At 51.0% G+C, this 17,342-nt stretch overlaps 1 protein-coding gene and 1 long non-coding RNA gene across 10 annotated transcripts in view; one reads left to right on the forward strand and one right to left on the reverse strand.

The window, feature by feature from the left end:
- The first annotated feature begins 165 nt into the window (after positions 1 to 165).
- ZNF516 (zinc finger protein 516) overlaps positions 166 to 17,342 on the forward strand; it is a 101,521-nt gene continuing 84,344 nt past the window's right edge. For 4 of the 8 annotated variants that reach the window (XM_086372111.1, XM_086372118.1, XM_086372119.1 and 1 more), the window contains exon 1: positions 4,971 to 5,081. The gene's annotated coding sequence lies outside the window, so the exon portion shown is untranslated. Of the gene's footprint in view, positions 310 to 1,300; positions 1,488 to 1,744; positions 1,893 to 4,970; positions 5,082 to 5,451; positions 17,339 to 17,342 lie in introns of those variants that run through there. The other 4 variants (XM_086372115.1, XM_086372113.1, XM_086372114.1 and 1 more) reach the window with 4 other exon arrangements.
- On the reverse strand, positions 3,513 to 4,935 carry LOC147345845 (uncharacterized). Of its 2 annotated transcripts, XR_015153377.1 has the most exons (3): positions 4,848 to 4,935; positions 4,109 to 4,168; positions 3,513 to 3,901 (listed from the first exon to the last, which is right to left on the reverse strand). It is a non-coding gene; the product is annotated as an uncharacterized LOC147345845 (long non-coding RNA). The 2 variants fall into 2 exon arrangements; XR_015153376.1 differs by having other exon boundaries at positions 3,513 to 4,168; positions 4,848 to 4,922.

Genomic DNA, 17,342 nt, shown 5'->3' on the forward strand with positions numbered 1-17,342 from the left:
CGCACAGGCACACACATCATACATGCATGCAGGCTGCACTCACATTGCACACATGCAGAATGGCCCCTGGCTGAACGTCCAGCTTTGCAGGCACAAGCCCCTCCCTTGGCGCTCGTCCGGAGTAGTTTCTGTTGCAAATGCCCTAAGTTGGAGAGGGCCCCGAGCTGCAGCAGCCGGTTACGTTAGCGAACGTTAGGCACCGAGAGAAATGCCACGGCGGAAGGTAACGCCTGGACTGAGGCGCGGCCTCCCCTGAGAGCGCAGTCCGGGTCCTGGATGGAACCCATGTCCACCGCGGATCGTCACGAGGTCAGCGGAACACTGCCCAAAGCCCGGTGGGCGAGGGCTGCCTCACCCCGCGCCCAGATCTACGTCACCGCGGGCTCCGGGTGGGGGGCTCCGGCTCCCAGAGCCTCCCCCAGCCTCCTCCCCGCCTTCCCCTCCATCTGCCCGCTCCCGCCCCTTCTCCTTCTGTACCACCCCCTTCCCCCACCCCATGGAAGCTTTCTGGGGTCAAACTGGAATTTCTATTCCCAGACTTAACTTAGTGCAACTAACTATGGCCCACGGAGAGTAGTTGAGATGAGAAAATGGAGTTTGAAATACAAAAATCACACTGGAACTTTTCAAGGATTTAAGAAAAAAAAGTGATATTTTAAAACTGATACCCAGTAGAACGCTAGTTCTGAAGTCTTCCCAGTGGGACCCCATCTTGATCTGCTGTTAATCTGCAGATACTCTGCGCCTGGACTCCCCTAAGCGCCTTTAGCAGGAAGTTAGGTGAAACGCACACCCCGAGCGGTTGGTAAAGCACGCGCGGCTGGGACCACCGGAAGGATATCCGAGTATAAATCTGGATTCGAGGCTTAGCGCTCAGGTGCCCGAGTCGGCTGGAAATGCATCCCCAGCACGCCTGCACGTATGGATGCGTGCTCGTGTGTGTATCCGTGTGTGCGCGTCAACAGCTTCCCCTAACTGGATCTGCGGCAGCGCTGGCCCTCGGGAAGCAGGGGCGACAACTAGCCACTGGAATCGTGATTCAGTGCTATTAGGGGAAGAATTATCTGTGTCTGAGTCATCGCGAGCCTCCAGACTTTCCCCGCAGTGTGGCAGAACTTTGTGCTGATGAGACAATAGTGGAGCGTGTGCGTTTCCTACAGGGCAGACCATTCCGGTGCTGGGGGAAGCCTCGGGCCTGCGCCCAGCTGCTGGGGCCCGGCCCCCTCCCCGCGCCGCGTAGCCCCCGGAGCCCGGCCGGCGCCGGGGTCCCCGCGGGGCGGGCGCGTCCCGGGCGCGCGCGAGCGGCGCGGGGAGGGGGCCGGGCGCGTGGCGGGCCCCGCGCGCCCTCGCGCGTCCCCCGCGCCCGGGCGCAGCTGGCGCGGTCGGTCTAGTGCAGCGCTCGGCTCCGCGCCTCGGGCGCTCGGCTTCACCTTCAGAGGCGCGGGGCGTGCGCGTCCTTCTCCCCTGGCCTCCGCCTACCCTGCAAGGTAGGGGCTGCGATGGGGGCGCGGCGGGGCCGGCGGGGGCGGGGGGCGCGGGGACCAGGCCTCGACGTGTGGGGGACCCGGCGTGCGCCGCGGGTGTGGGGGCGCCGGGGAGGGGCTCCGGGGCGCGGGGAGGGCTGCTCGCTTCCTCGGTGGGTAGTTGCTCCGCTCCGCAATTCCGGGAGAGGGAAGATGCAACTTCAGGCGGCCGGGCGAGCGCCGGAGAGGTGGCTTTTACCGCAGTGGAGGGGCGGGGTGGGGGCCGGAGGGGAGCGCGGAGGAGGCGCTGGCTTTGTACACTTCGTCAAAGGCGACGCGGGAGGAGGGGAGCTCGGATGCGCTCTCCATCCATTAGAAGACAAAGAGCAAATTGCCTTACTTTAAAGTAAAACGCTCCGGCTAATGAAGGTGGGTGATGGGGTTGCGGAGCCGGAGGAGCCGCTTCAGTTATTAAGGGTTCGGCGGATGGGGTCGTTGCCTGTGGGCACCGAGCTCGGCTGCCTCGGGGACAGGTTTGCAGGAGGGGCGTCGCTTTGCCTCCCCCTCCCCTGGCTCCGTGCCCGTCAGCTGGGAGCGCAGAAGTGACCCTAATGTTAAAAGAAGTGAGAGCTCTGAAGGGAAGTTGGGGCAGGGGTGGGGGTGGGGGCGAGGGTTCTTGCAATGACTCTGAGGAGCGGTGTGGAGGGGGTCTGGCAAGCGGGGGCTCCTCGGAGATACACCCAGCCTGCCAAGGGTGGGAGCAGGGGTGGGGATGGTACTGATCGCTATTTACACCCGGGCATACACTAGGAAAGAATACTTGGGGTGTGTGTATTTGGGGAGGGGAAGGTCGAAAAAGCGCCTGGTCTGCCATTTCCAGGGAGAGCTAACCTACTGAAGAGTTACGATCATTATTTAGATTAAACCGCCTCGTCAAGTTTTAAAGAATAAGTTTGAATGAATAAGTTTGTATGAATAAGTTTGGTAAAAGCCAGCCGAGCTGGGTATTTAAAACAGTGGTTCGTGGAGGAGGTTTGGTGTGCGGTGACAATCAGCGGTGGTGGGCTGGGGGGCCGGTGGACCCCTGCTATCAGGGACCAGGGAGACTGAGCCTTTTACCCGAAAAATGTGGGTCTGTTCGTCAGCCCCGGTTATTATCGGCGTTAATAAGCTCCCCGCTGCAGACCCGGATCTGACCAGGAGCTTCTGGGTTCTGTGTCTGTATCCTACTCATTCCGCTGGGCTTATTGATAAAGAAGTAATTGGTCTCCGGGTGTGCAGAGATCAACTTGCTCAGCCCTCTTTTTAAAATATATTCATCCTGTGCCTTATTTAATCCAGATGCACAAAAAGCCATTTGCTGCTGCATTGTTGGTTTACATTTTTTGAAAAGGCGACTGGTGTAACCTGTGGAATTTGAAATGCAAATAAAAGCTCGTGGGAGTTGAGGCAGAACAAATCAGCATTTATAAAGTGAAAAAGATTTAATGTCTCTGAAATCATTGCGGAGAAAAAAAAAAAGAAAACTGGAGAGGGGGAGTGCTTTTTCAGGGAGTGAATTGTGACGTCAGGTCTTTTTGGAAAAGATGTTATTTTTAAGGTCTGAAACCCGGGTATGTAAAGTGCTTACAGGAAAAACAGATTACAAGATTAACATCTGTTAACATGATCGTTTATCTCCAGCCAAAAATAGGTCAGTTCTTTCTTAAGGAAACACTATGACTGGCGCATGCTTAAATAATAAAATTAAAATAATGAATTCATAAATTAGAACCGGCGATGGTGATACTCTGACCTGTGAAGAACATTTTTTAATTTCGAGATCAGTGAAAGGTCAAAGTCCCTTTTGGGTGTTGAGGACAACTTCACCCCGCGTCCACTACCCGCCCCCCAACCCATGACCCCTCCTTCTCACAGCTAGCTTCCTCTCCGCCCCCACCCCGATTGCTAATTTTCCCTTTCATCCATTGTGGAAGTATAAAATATATTTAAATGGATATTGTCTGACGCCCCCGTAGTTAAAGAAGGCAAACTCTCGGCGCAGATGGCTAACTTTCAGAGCTCTGCTGTTGTTTTACCAATAAATGAAACGGTAGGGAGGGGGGGGATAAAAAGGAAACAGCCTTGCAAAGTCTCCCTGCCCCCTGGGTGTGAGTGACGGCTTTCCTGGCCAATCCGCAGCGGCTTTCTCCATCCCGGAGGTAATTTGGGGTGTGAGTGTGTACGCGCGCGCGCGTGCATGCGCCCATGTGTCTGCACACTGTTAAGTCCGACCATCCCCGCGCATCCGCAGGCTCCGAATTTGCACAGTTGTGAGCTGTAGACGTGGACACGCTTTTTTCCGAGTCTGTGCAGCTAGGTAGGCACGCAGCAGTCTCCTCTGAGTGTCCTCCTGTAAAGAATGAGCATCAGAGGTGCTTTCGGATTCAAGGCGAAACCTGCAGAAGGGGAAGCCAAGGAGTGATGTGATTGTGCTTCTCAGAGATTATCGAAATGTGTGGTTTCTCCCGTCTCGTTCCCACGCGACAGACGCGCCGCGCTTCTTGGGGTTAGAGTGTTGGAGCCCACTCGCCCGGCGCTAAGCGTAGCGAAATCGGGAATTGTTGAAACTGGTGTTCACTGTGAAAGTGAAGGGCAGCCTGTACCTTCCAACTTCAGATTTTTTTTTTCCTCTCTGGCAGTTGATACTCCGTCCGTGGCAGAGCCTAGAATGTGACCAGTTCACGGTCAGGGAAAGTTCAGCTGCCCACCCGACTTACGAACACGGAGCGCTGGCGGCGCGCGCGCGCACAATGCGCACATTCACGCGCGGAGAGCGTCCCGGACCGCTCCGCGTTTCCTGCGGTTTAGCCCGGCACCCACTTTCCTCGGAATACGAGTGGTGGTGGCGTGTGGAAGTGTGCGGGCCGGACTGGCCGCGCAGCATCTGCTCAGTATTGGAGCCGCGGCGCCGCTTCGCCCCGGGGCGGACGGCGGTGCTGCAGGAAACGGGTTAAGGCCCCACTCGTGCCCCCTCCTTCCTGGAGACCTTCCCTGGGAGGGACCTGCGCCCCGGCCTCGTCCACGCGCGGTGTATCCGGCTGCGGGGCCGCGCAGCGGTCACCCGGACGGTCCATGGGCGATCCCGGGCGACAAGATCCTAACTGGGCGACGAGGTGGTGTCCAGCCCCGCACCCACCGCCCAGGCCGTTCCCGACCCCTAATCCGAGTAAGACTCGGTCCTCCCCTCCGCCCCCCATCTCTGTGAGCTCGCGGATGGAGGAATGGGTAGCAGGGGGAGGTGTCGCTAGATTAAATCATTCCTGTTTCTGCTCCTCCTGGGGTGCGGCGCGGGGCCCGGGGCGCCGGGGGGCGCGGGGGCCGGGTTGGGGCGGGGGCGCTTACCTGCCCGCCCCGGGGGCGGGGGCGGCGGCCGCGCGCGGCCTGGCTCACTGGGGGAGGGCCGGGGGCGGGGCGGGCGGGGCGGGGAGGGGGGAGGGCCCGGCCTGCGCCCCCGCCCCCCGGCGCCCGCCCCCCGCCCCCGTCATGTGGAGCGGACGTCACACGCCTGCACTGTAACCCAAGAAGTGAAAGAGACGGGGACCCACGGCCCAACTTCGCACCGTAACAAAGGCGGGGGTCCGTGCGGGCCGGAGGGGGTCTAGCTGGGGAGGGATCGGGCTCGCCGGAGCGAGTGGGGGATGGAGCTGGGGGTGGGGCCGCCCTGGGGGGAGATGTTGGAGGGGGGGGCTTGGCAGGGGAGTGAGGGCCTGGTCTGGGAGTGGGGTCCTGGCTGGGGCCGGGGGAGCGGGGACCCGGGCAGGGGTCCACGGGGAACGGGGCAGTGAGGGCCGGGGCGGGGGTCCATGCGGAACGGGGCAGTGGGGGCCGGGGCGGGGGTCCGCGCGGAACGGGGAAGTAGGGGCCGGGGCGGGGGTCTGCGGGTGATGGGGCGGTGGGGGCCCGGGCTGGGGTCTGCGCGAGTCCCTGGCCGGGCGGGGGTGTGCGCGGCGGCGCGGACCGCGCTCCAGGGGCCCCGGCGCCGCCAAGGCCAGGTAATTGGTTTCTATTTTAAACTTCACTTTGTCCTGGCGGAGGTGGGGCGGTGGGAAAGGCGTGGCCCCCGGACGATTACATAAGGGTACGTACCTGATCTGGTCCGGGCGGGGGGCCGCGCGCGGCTTTGGGCGCGAGGGGCTGGTGGGCACCCGGCCCGGGCGTCCCGGTGCGGGGCTGCAGGGCGTGGAGTTGCTGCGCCCTGCCCGTGGGCCCTGGTAGGTGTCGGCCGTGGGGGCCCCGCTGCACCCCACGCTGGGACTGAAAGCCCCAGGGGCTGGGGGCTGGGCCTGCCGGCGGGGTCCACCGCGTAACAAAGGGCAGGGCTGCGGGACCCTGGGCCGCGCGCGGCGCTTACCTAACGGCAAGTCACAGAAGTCTCAATTAAGCGTGCAACAGAAAGGCATTTCCCCCGTGAACCTGCCCTTATTCTCCAGTCTTGATTAAAGATGATTTAAACATTGAGGTGCTCCAACCCGGTGGCTGTGTGAGACATACCATTAAAGGACTGACTGGAGGAGAATCTAGGGTGGTTATTCTCCCAACAGGATCTTCTCCGGATTATTTTTCCTGCCTCCCTATTAATACGATTGGAGTATTTTGGTTGAGGAATGTAAGTGCTACTTTAGGGAACTCGGCATGCCTGCTATTCGGTAGAATCTTTCTGCTGCTGCGCAAAATAGAGCTGATTTTATCATTTGTTTGTTCCTTCATTTTCTCTGGCATTCTTTGATTGTGGCGTCAAAATAGCTGTGTATTTATTTTTACACAGACCGGCCGGAATAAAGTGCCCCGCAAGCCACTGCTGCGCAGCTTTCCCTGTGTGTGGAGTGGGAGGGGCGGAGCTGGCCCCGGTCTGAGGGCTCCGGTCCGGGAGAGGGACAGACAGTTCCTTGAGAGCAACTCCCAGCTCCCTTGAATGGGCCCTGGGAGACCCTGAGTTCCGAGCCAGACTCCAGTATTTTGGTAATGGAATTCGAAGTTTGATGTGTTAAGATACAAATATATCATGTCTGGTATTTTTCTTAGTTCATTAGTAGGGCTTTGTTTTAACTTGCCAATTTGAATATAATGAAACGCTTAAACCACAGTAACATTAAAAAAAAAAAAAATCCCAAGGAATGTGCCCTCAAACTCACAGAGATGAATGGGGGAAGTCTCTAAAATGAAACAGAACAGTCAAGGAGCCTATTTGGTAGGTAAAGGAGAGGAGTGCTGCTTCGTTTTATTTCTAAAAGCTGTTGTTTGTCAGAGCAGTCTGTCCCAATGGCTTAATATACTGAAACTTACTCGATCAAGAACTTTTAACGTTTGGATGTGTAATTGATATTAGTCACTGATGACCCAAGAGTAGTTTTCATCACCAGTCTTAATCCCATTGTTAATTTGTAAAGGACCTTTAAAGTTGACTAATTTAGAGATTAAAGTTTTCTAGGGCTCTGAAGTCCCATATGTCTAACTTTGTAACATGTCCCACAGACCAACCCAGGGTAAATTAAATGGGTGATGTTTGTGAAAACAGGTCGATGCTGAAATCGCCTTGTCTCCACTTCCATGAATTAAACTTTAAATTCACTTACCTTACCTGCTCCTACTTGAAGATATCTGAGTCTTACAGGTGGCGCATTTGGTGTGGAGATTAAGTTTAGTAACAATTATGGAAAAAAGAAAAGGAGACTTCTTTAAAGAATAGCTCGGAGTGGGGTAAGCTCTAACAGATGGTTTTCAGCCTTACTAAATAGGGAAAAATGATAATGTGACCTAGGAATTTAAGGAGAGTTTAGTCATGGATAGTTCTTGAAAAACCAGTACTTGGTTTATTGGGTCATTGTGGATTTTTATTTATTCATTTTCTAGGATATGTATTGGTCTTATTCATAAGTTACCAGATCGGCTCTTTTATAAAGAATTTTGTGAGAATGCCTGTAAGTCTGGCCAGAGATTGTGTTTAGAGTTTCAGCTGCATTATACCCTAATGGCATAGAAATAGGAAACTGAAATAGAAGCCGATTCCGTTCAGTGGGAAGGAGCTTGTCCAGCCGTGTCTGCTTTCGTTTGTTAATATGTTTGTTGTCAACATTCAGGATACTACACTCTTTTGGTTTTTATTCCATTTTCAACATTGGTGTTAGTTATATCGTTAAAAGTGGTATTTTGCTTATAATGTCATTAGATTTCTAACTGAATAAAGCAACTCTGTTGTGCAGGAAACATAACTTTTTCACTGGTGTTTGATGGCCACATTTAGCTGGAGACAGCTAAATTTTCTCAGTAACAGGCATAGATTTTGGCAGAAGGATAGAACTAATGAAGAAAGCAGAAGAAAGTGAAAAGATTTTGATCAGATATCTGCAGTCATCAATATTTGAACGTAGAAGTAGCGTTCCTTCTTCAAAAGGGAATACTCTAGGTGCTATAAATGTTTCTACATCTTAGCTCTTGGATGGAGTTATTCTGACACAATTCTTTAAAAAATGCATCCCTTTGCTTTCCTAAGCCCTCCCCCTCAGAAGTTCTAGAGGATGTGGGAAACTTTTCTTTAACTCTCTTCTTGCTGAGTGCTGTTGGGAGATACTAGTGGCTCCCTGTGCCGCCCTGGCCGTCTGCGCTGTGCTCCTCTCGGTGTACTCACAGCAGAGCTAGCACCCAGCACGTGGACCTGGCTTGGCTTGCTTAGCACTGGGCACCTTTGATCTTCTTCTCCAGAATTCTGAATGTCTAAATAGGAAAAACTCATTACATCACCGTCGTTAGCTCCCAGATCCTCACTCTCTTGGTAGGAAACCACATCTCACTTGGCTTTGCGTCTTTCAAGTGAATAGCAGCGTCAGGATGTGGCTTCCTTCTGCAGTCTGATCGGAAAATGCAGAGACCGGCTAGCAGGATGGAGCTTTGGGATGGCAGATGTGAATGTGGGGTCTGGGTGTGCGTCCCTGGGCACCTGGAGTTTGGGTACCAGCAATTTTTTGACTGGTCGCTGGGTTTGGCGCTCACTGGCGGTGTGAGTCACTCGTGAGACTGTGGCCCTTTTCTCCTTCCGGTTTCCTCCTTGGGGATGTCACCCCTGACCTTTTCCAGCTGATGACCAGCAGTATGTTGGCAGCGGTCTGTTTGGGATTAAATGAGCCTTGGGACCATGAGAGTGACAGCATTTTTCAGATTCAAGCCTTGGTGTCTCTTCTGTCTGCCTCCAGAAACAAGTAAATTTGGGGAGGGGGGAGGGGGGAATTTTCTCTTTGATGGAGGGGTGACCTTTGCCCTGAGTGAGATTCACTCCCCACCAGAGTGAGTGTGGGGGCACTGATTTATAGGAGGGCATCCTCTTTATTTTTGGACTCCAGCTATGAATAACTTGCAGTTTACAGAAATGCTGGCAAATTGTCACAAGCCTGTATTAAGAGAGGAATCCTATCAAATGTTTATTTATGAAGAATTTCTTAATAAAACTAACCTTATGGGAAGAATAAGGAAAAAGTTTCATTATAAATTTGAAATGTCTTACCCAGTTCTTTAGAAAGCATCTTTATTTTAAAATTAATTTTCTTCAGGAGAGAGCTGTTTTAGGGTCTCCACTTAAATAGCTATGGGAGGAGTACGCATGCAGGCCCCATAAATGCATTACTTGTAAGTGAGAGTTACACTGTCTGCCAAGGTGTACCAAGTGTGTTTCAGACAGACTGGTCAGAATGAGCAGTTGCAACTGTCTGTTTGGTGTATTCTTTATCCCTCGCATCTGGCTACATGTGATTTGGGCAGCTGCAGATTCTGTTTCCAGAGCTAATGCTGGTTGTCATGTTTATGTCCAGAATGAACTGTTTTCCAGCAGCATATATCGGAATCGTAACAAAGTGTAATTTTTGTGGCTCTCGACATCCCTTAAAAGTAGTTTTCCAAAAAAGAGCTGGTGTTTAGTCTTCGATTCAAATGGCACTGAGAATCACAAAGCAGCAATAATTAGAAATGCAACTCTTTTTGGAACCCAAACATGTAAATACGTGTAAAATGATGAGTCAAGCACCACTGCAGAGTGTCGAAAAAAGCAATTCAAAAAGCAGCTCCATTGGGTGTAGGTAGATTTTCCTGTGTATTTCAAATATGTGTTCATTCTGGTAGGTTTTCTTTTTCTTTCTGTTCTGTTGTGGTTGATGATGTTTTGCAGTCAGGAATTTAATCCAGTTGTTACGTTCTGAAAACCGACTTTAAGAAATAGGTATTACATGTGACCTGAAGTTCAGACACTTCCTCAATGGAGGGTTGAAAGGAGGAGACCTAACGTGTTTCCTTCAGGAGGAAAGTAAGCTAGCGCTCTCTTCCTCCAGAACCAGGTAGGCTGCCTCTCACCATTGCTGGCACCGGAGACTGCTGTTGTCAGCTCAGCCCTCGTGCAGCTGTCTTGCTCTTTTCTTGCTCACTCAGGAGATGGGGAGCGTAGGCTAACGTGGTGTTAGCTTTCACGACATAGTTGAAGGGAGACTGAAAAATTGAGGTTCTCTGGTAAAACTCTAGTTTTTTCTTAGGCACTCGGAATTAAAAAAGAAACCCTCTCCCAGCATTATTTGATCTTCACTCGAAAAACCCTCCCTCTCCAACTCTTCCCATGTGAAAGGAAAGGATATTTGTTTAGGAATTTTTGTCCTTTGTCTCAGAGAAGGGCAACATGTGCCTGTGTTTGCCATATGGCACTGTTTAACCTGTGTTGCTCGGACTGACTGGGGCTGCGTGAGGCGCTGATTCCTTCCAACATTCCAGAATGTTCTTTGAAAGTTGGGACAGTGAAGGATGCATCCAGAGTTGTGCTGAGAGGCTGTCCCCGGCTTCCTCAGCGTCTTGTTCGGTTGGTATTTGAGGCTGTGAGCAAGTGTCGCTTTTCTTTTTCTTCCCTGAAATAATGTTTGTGGGAAAAGAGTTTGACATTAAATGTTGGCTGATTGTGTGGATTCAGGAAGACACACAGCCCCGTGTGAGTAGTTAAAACTTCTGCTGGTTGTAAATGGGCTGAAAGTTGGGCTGGTGAGACAGGATTTCCACTGTGTAGTTCCTAATTATTTTGGTGACTTTAACCTAGAGCTAAAAAATATGTGTTATTTTCCTTCTTAAAAAATTAGCTTTTTATTATTATTTTTCTTAATGGATGGATGAACCCTTGAACAGATGGGTGATCCTAATTTATAGTTTAAACTTTTGTGGCTGCTTTTGTTCTGGGATTATCTAAAGGCAAATCTGTGATGTTTTCACTGAAGAATTTGTTTTATTTACACATGTTATTTGGAATGTTTAGATAGACATGTATGTGATCACAAGCTTCTCTGTTACATGCTGCATCTCTGGAATGGATGGATGTGGGCATGGATGAAGAGTCTGCCTCCAATTTTTTGGGGGGGATGTTTTTATTAAGATATAATTGACATTTAACATTGTATGAGTTTAAGGTATACGATATTTTGGTTTGATATTTCTTTAATTGAAGGATGGTTTACAATACATATAGGTATCAGGCGTATAACATAGTAATTGGATATTTTTATGGCTTGTACTCCACATAAAGTTATTATAAAACACTGACTGCAGCCCCTGTGCTGTGCATTGTTCTTATGTCTTGTTTGTCTTCTGCGTATGCAGAGGCACCTTTCACCTCTTGGTCCTCTTCACCTATCTTGCCCGTCCCCCACTCCGCTTGCCCAGAAACTACTAGGCTGTTGACTGTAACTGTGAGTCGGTTTCTGTTCTTATTTATTTACTTTCGGAGAAGGCAATGGCACCCCACTCCAGTACTCTTGCTTGGAAACTCCCATGGATGGAGGAGCCTGTTAGGCTGCAATCCATGGGGTCGCTAAGAGTCGGACACGACTGAGCAACTTCACTTTCACTTTTCACTTTCATGCATTGGAGAAGGAAATGGCAACCCACTCCAGTGTTCTTGCCTGAAGAATCCCAGGGACGGGGGAGCCTGGTGGGCTGCCGTCTATGGGGTCGCACAGAGTCGGACACGACTGAAGTGACTTAGCATAGCATTATTTACTGTTAGTTGGGGGGTGGTTACTTCACAATGTTGTGTTGGTTTCTGCCATACATCAGCAGGAATCAGCCATTGGTCTACACGTGGCCCCCTTCTTTTGACTCTCCCTCCCACCCTCCACCCCATCCCACCCCTCCGGGCCATCACTGAGCCGCGGGGTTGAGCTCCCTGTGCTATACAGCGCCTTCCCACTAATTGTTTCACATGTGTAATGTGTGTTTCAGTGCTACTCTTCTTGTTTTTAAGGTCCCGTATGGCTGCAGAGCTGCCCATCAAAGCTCCTGGGTCTCTAGACAGTTTCTTGCTGAGTCAGCCTCCTCAGCTTTAATCATGCTGTTCCCCGTTTTAAGGAAAGAAGTGAACACATTACCTTCATCCATGTGTGTGTTGCCTGTAAAGTGCACGTGGGCACGTGAGGATGGGAGGGTAGTGCTGGGCACCACTCAGGGAGTCAGACGGATGAGAATCACGCAGGTGGGCACATGAGGATGGGGGTTGGGGCGGGCCGGGTACCGCTCAGGGAGTCTGAGAGATGTGAACTGTGCAGGTGGGCACCTGAGGATGGAAGGCAGGGCCAGGTACTGCTCAGGGAGTCTGAGTGATGTGAACGAAGGCCACTTTGCCTGACACATAATTCCTATTGACACCATCAGTGACCCAGGGAGATTTCTGTGCCAGTTTGAGAAAATATCATCATTCACATTGGTAATCATAGTCCCAGCAGATTTAGACTCATCACTCCAAGGCTTTCTGTGTCTTTAGCGTGACCATTAGCATAATGGTGATAATTTGTTCCTTTGACTCACACTGAGCATAATTGAAATCAGTGTTATTGTGATGAGCATAGCACAGCCCAGGTGCTCAAGTGGCTTCTTTAGCTCAGAAACGGCTTTTTACGCTTTAAAACAAGAGGCGAGGATAATGATCTCATTCCAAAAAACAAAAAACAGAACTCTAAGTAAATAACTGAATTCCTAATGTAAAAATACTTGCCATAGCAACGTAAACTTGGGACAATTCTGTAGAGTCATGGGATTAGTGGTTTAGTGGTAGGATTAAAATTGGCCTCAGTAAATTACCCTGGTGACAGAAAAGCAGAGTCTGTTAATGGTTTTACAGGAAGATTGGCTTATCAGTTATTTTCTAGGTTGACGAAAGATTATGGGCTGCTTAAAATTTGAACTTGACAAAGGAAGGTTAATTTTCCTAACAGCTATTATACACTTGAAAGTATCTGTAGGGACTGGTTAAAAAAAGAAGATACCGCAGTTAGAATTTGGGATTTATTTTGTGCATGTGGGTGTCAGTTGATGGACGGTCCAGTGTTTGTTTAGCTATGAATGTTCAGGGCTGTTGAGAGTGTGTATTTCAGCCAGCGGTTAAATGAGGTCTTCCCAGTGTCCATGGAAATAGTAGACTATTTTGGAAAGTGCATGAGCTCTTTGGGGCCACAAAGGCACCATTTAGACGAGCACTGAGCTGCACGTCGTGGCCCAGGCAGGCTACGGTGGCCCACTGCTGCCCAGGGTGCTTGTTAGGTCTGCGGGGTTTTCAGTTGATTCTATAGAATGACCGTGAAAGGAGACACTTACTTCCCTGGTTATTTACCTTTCTTTGTGCATTGATGTTATTTCTGTTTGGGCTTGTTTAAAAGGGTTCATATTGAGAGTTATACCTATGTCACTGGCTGGCGGCTTAGGGATGCTTTGGGGGTGAATTGGACTTTTTACAGGTACTGAAACACAGAAGGATTTGGTGACTCAGCCACGGTGACGGAGTTGACCTCACACCCAGGGCTCCTGAGTTGCAATCTCGTGCCCCCTCTGATGTCCCCCGATGCCCTGTGGTGAGCACACGGAAGGAAGTGAGGTTGCAGCTTGTTGAGAAGGCTCAGGGCTGATCGGACCTCTGAACTCTGCGAGTGTAGACCCAGCAGGCAGGTTCTTTACCGCTAGCGCCACCTGGGAAGTAAGGTGTAAATGAAAGTCAAGAACAAGGAAGTGAAATAATAGGTCCTGATGAGAGGAAAGTAGGATTTCGCATCCAGCTCATCGTGTTCCCTCCAGCGGATTTACTTGAACTGAAATGTAGAATCTGAGTCTTCTGGCCACTAAAAGTGAGTGAAATAGGGCTCTTGATATGTCGACTAGATGACGAGGGCAGAACTCACACCAGCTCTCCTGTGAAGGAGGAGGGTTTTGTCCTGTAAGTTTGTATGTTGGGCTTTTTCGCACAGGCCTTGTGTTTTCACATAGCCGACCTTCAGCGGTGCTCTTGGAGAGAGTCTGTGGTGGCTTGCAAAGGGGGTTCCTTGGAGCTCCCCTGGAGCAAGGATGTCAGAATACAGCATCCCGAGTTGAGAGCTGTTTTTTGAGTCCCCATGACAACATGATCCCAGGTATTGAGCACTACAGTTTATCGTTGTGAGTTGAGTTTTTATCTTTAAGGGCCTAACACAGACTTGAATCGAATTGAGTGACCACCTGAATAACCAGCCCCCCACCCCAAGCAAATAGCTCATAAATGTTCTATCAAGGCTCATTCCTTTTTATGAACATTGGTTCCACGCCTGTCACGTTCTGTGTGTTGTTTGGTATTCGTCACAGTCAGGAGAGAGGAGCTCATTCTAGCCCCTTGCCCCCAGGAGACCCTCGTGGTTAAGGAACTTGGGTCGTTTGAGCAGACCAGATTCTGGGTAGTCACCTGGAGTCTGACCCTCCTCATGCTTGTTGAAACCTAACTTTGAGTCTTGGTCTGAGCCCCCTGGAGTTGTGTCTCTCTGTGGAGATCACGTCGTGGAAGACCAGTGTCCCTCCTCTGGGCCTCTGTTCAAAGTGGCCTGGGTGACTGATGCGTCACCAGGGGGACTGGGAGCCAGGGTCAGGGTGCCCTCAGCGGGGACCGGCCCCCGAGCAGGCGGGCCTTGTGCAGTGTGTGGTTGTGTCTTATGTGAAGATGAGCAGAAGGAGGAATTTACAGGGTGGTCTGGGGATTTGAAGTGAGGAGACCCCTGCGTCAGCGTCCAGTCGTCCAGCCAGCCAGGAGTCCCAGCCCCTGTTCTTCAGGTCGGCTTGCAGAGCCTGCACCAAAGCCCAGGAGGGCCCGATCTTGGGAAGCCAGGTCCTTGTTGGGCAGGGGTCAGCAGCCTTTGTCTGTGAAGGGCCGGATAGTAAACATTTGGGGCTTTGTGGGCCAGAATTTCTCTGCAGGGGCTCATTCTGTCTGCCTTGTAGCAGTCAGAGAAGCAGTCACAGACAGCGTATCGGTGAGTAAACAAGCTCTGTGGATACTGAAACTTGATTTCATGTCATTTCACATGTCATAAAATGCTATTCTCTCTTTGATTTTTACCCCAGCCACCGTCCTCAGCTCATACACAAGCTGCACAAAAACAGGTGGCTGGCAAGCTGACTGGCCCCAGTGGGCTGACCATCCTGCTAGGCCGTGCTGCCTGGTAGTAGAACATTTTCAGTTTTGATTTTCTAGTTACCCCATGCAAAAAGGGTAAAGAAATGGGTAAAATTAATGATATGGTTTATTTAACCTGGTAGATCCAAAATGTTCCTTGAACACGTAATGACGTAAAAGTTACTACTGAGATGTTCTTGGCTCTCTGTCTCGCTCTGAGCCGTGGAAATCCCCGAGGATCTTACACTCGGAGCTCAGCCCGACGTGGCCTTGCCCGATTTGGACCCTGTGGGGCTGGAACAGCTGTGGGGCTGGAGATGCTGTCGGGGGTGGGAGCCGGAGCTGAGATTCATCAGGGACTTGCACTCCCCCCGTTCAGCTGTTGGTAGACAAGGATTCTAAGGGGCGGTGCAGGACACTTTGGAAATATCTCAGATATTTCCAGAATCAGAGCAGCATAATTAAGGGATAAAAGTTCCCTTCTACCATTCTCAAGGTCTGTGCAGGAGCAGTGTGTGTGGGGTGCTGGGAAGGGCAGCTGAAGGAGGCACTGGGGTGTCCAGCAGCCCGAGGCTGACCCCGCCGTGTGTCTGTCCTCTGGAGAGTCCCTGGTAAATTGGCCCAGCACCCTCGGAAGCAGGAGCCGGCCTGTCCAGATATTCCTCCGGATTCCTGCAGCTGGGCCCCTGCCTCTGATGCAGCATCCGGTAACTCAGGTGTGTTAATCCCGGATTGCAGGCGTGTGGGAAGGAGTTGTAGTGCAACATGCAGCCTCTGGCTTCCTGTCTCATATCCAGTCGTGTTGACTTCTGGCTGGTTGTGAAGCCCGTGTGCCTTAACTTGTTCATCTGTGAAATGGGGTCAGACGCTGGCCTCCCCCGAGGGCCCGAAGAGCACAGTGTGCAGTGCACCAAAAAGAAAGGGAGCCCGAGAGCAGACTAAACTGCAGATGAAGGCCACTCAGGAATTTCAGAACACAGAAGGAAAGTTGTGATGGTTCTGGTTTATTCTGTCTCATCTAGTGGTAATTTTATATGTAGCATGTAAAAATATAAACTTTACATCCAGCATAAAAGGCATTTAATTCTTCCTACTTTTTGCACATTAAAGAAAAAGTCTGTTTATTTTACAAGCAGGTGAGACCTGTGGTCTAATTCAGTTAGATAGATGTTCTTTATATTCAGCATACGTGTGTGCTCAGGTGCTCAGTTGCATCTGACTCTTGTGACCCCATGGACTGTAGCCCATTAGACTCCTCTGTCCCTGGGATTCTCCAGGCAAGAATACTGGAGTGGGTAACCGTGCCCTCCTCCAGGGGATCTTCCAGACCCAGGGATGGAACCTGGATCTCCTGCAGGTGGATTCTTGATCACTGAACCACCAGGAAAGCCCTCCCTGGGAAGCCTATTAAGGCTTAAATCTTAATTCTCCTCATTTTTGTTTTATTAACCTCACAATACAGAAAGCGACTGTATAAAACATGGAAACTGTCTAGTTTGCCTGGGGGCTTAAGGTAAGCCTGGAGTGTAAACCCCAGGCAGAGTTCACTGATAATTTTGTGTGTCGTTGTTGTAATGATGATCAGACACCAACAAAACGCTCTCTGTGCGGAGGAGCAGAGTGTTTTTCTGAGATTATGGTTTTGCAGAGCCTCCCCTCACATTCTTCACGGATGACCTAGTGCCCATCTCGTTTCTGCTCCCAGGTCCTGAGATGTGAAATACGGGGGTTGGATGAGAACGCAGTATGCTTTGAGCTCTGTATCAAAGCTCGTGGAAATGCCAGGGTGGGGGCTTTTCACTCAGGAGGGCGGTGTGGATGCAAAGGGAAAACCTCTTTCCCTCACAATGGACCTGGAACCAGTGTCCTTCATCAGTCTTCTTAAAGTAGGTCATTTCAGTGTAACCCTATTAATAATAATAACAATGAAGATTCCTTTTCCCCAGATGGGCAGCAACAGTTCAGAAAAGCTGCTTCTCAGAGGGAAGAGTCAAGTCAGTAATAAGAGCAAATGGACCTCCTTTAAGAGGGTGATGCTTCTTTTAAGGAGAAGAGGGTTAAATGTAGTGTCATGATTCCGTTCCTTCGTATCCGCAGTGTTTTTGAGGATGGTTTGTGTCTTATTCTTGCGCTGTAAGGCATCACAGTGAGAGACACGGAGGTCCTGCCCTCGTGGGCTTTACAGTGGGCCATGTCGTGAGTGTGGCCGAGTGTGATGGGGGTGTTTGGCTACCAGCTGGAAGGGGATTTACGGGTTTAAAATTGCAAGAGAATCACATTGTGTCAGTATATTTATTACCTGCCACAGTCAGGCACAAAACCCTGCCATTCCAGGAGTCGGCGCAGAGCGAGTCTGTGTCCCCACGAATCTTGAGACTGCTGCTCCTGCTGGCTGTTAAGCTGTCACGTTTTTGAGGTGA

The sequence above is a fragment of the Bos grunniens genome, chromosome 24 (genome assembly GCF_055505025.1).
Source record: "Bos grunniens cultivar Pamir isolate PY7600 chromosome 24, Bosgru_T2T1.0, whole genome shotgun sequence".
Classification (NCBI taxonomy): Eukaryota; Metazoa; Chordata; class Mammalia; order Artiodactyla; family Bovidae; genus Bos; species Bos grunniens.